Source organism: Bos javanicus, chromosome 15 (assembly GCF_032452875.1).
Source record: "Bos javanicus breed banteng chromosome 15, ARS-OSU_banteng_1.0, whole genome shotgun sequence".
Lineage (NCBI taxonomy): Eukaryota > Metazoa > Chordata > Mammalia > Artiodactyla > Bovidae > Bos > Bos javanicus.
In genome coordinates this window covers 34351966-34353146 of record NC_083882.1, presented here as the reverse complement: position 1 = coordinate 34353146, position 1181 = coordinate 34351966, and positions in this window count along the sequence as shown.

The following is a 1181-nucleotide window of genomic DNA, read 5'->3' as shown; positions in this document are numbered from 1 at the left end:
TTGTCAAGCCTAAAGATGAGACAAAGCTAAAGAAAAGAGATGTTGGATAATTAGATCTGGATTCAATACAAGTATTAATAGCATGGGATAATAAACTAATAAATTTTAATAGCAATAAATACAGAAATTTTTTTCCCCCTAAGATACCCTGTATAACTCCAAGATAACTCTGCAACAGCTTTCCTGAAAAACACTTATGAGAATTTAATTGACCATAGCTCTTTATAAGTGAGATATAGCTGTAAATGTAATTGGACAGACACACCATCTAAAGCAAATGTGGCCATTATTCTCCTGGATTTACACCGCCCAGACCTCACAGAAAACAACAGTTCCTCTTCTGAATGTCACTTTGAGAATCATACCAACAAACTAAAAATCCTCCTGAGACAGCGACAGGGTAATTAAGGGCTGGAAACCAACCAGAAAATACACTGAAAGAACCGTATAAAGCTTAACCCCAAACAAAAGAGTCTGGGGTGGAGTGTGGGGAAGCTTAACTCTCTATTTAAGAAAACAGTTTGTGGACCACTTAATGGAGTTTGGGGAGGAAGGAAGAGTGTACAGAATTCAATAGAATATAAAGAAGAACTTTCTTAAACATTCAAAGGAACCAACTTGCGAAGTAGTAAGCTTTGGCCACTGACAAAGGCCAAATTTGTTCATCAGAAATGTCCCTGAGGCATACAAGAATTAGAAAGGAAATTGAATTAAGTCGACTTCTTATTAAGTCGACTTCTTTAACTTCTCATCCAAGTCTAACACACTGATTCAGGGCAGATCTTCAAAGCAACATAGAGTTTATGGCCCGGTGGCTCCCTGCCCAGGAAGAAGGACACTGTTGCTCTGTGATATGTTAGGAGGGAGAATTTCCTGCATGTGGTTCACTTACAGTCAGCTGTTACCCTGCCATTCTGTTTTGGAATATCAATGTCAAGCTTCCCCTTTTGGAAAGGGAGCAGTAGGGAATGAGAAGGGGGGGTGGGGGTGGGGTGGACGGTTCTTGGATTAACCTTTCACTCGGTTCCAAGCATTCCTAATCTATTATGTCAATTGAGTTTATAACTAAATTTGAAGGTTCAGGTTTCCCTTCCAGAGATGGGGCGGGGCATTGAAACAGCTGCTAGGACTAGGGTAAGGCTAATAGTTGAGAGACGCCAAACCCCAATCTATCTGCTTTT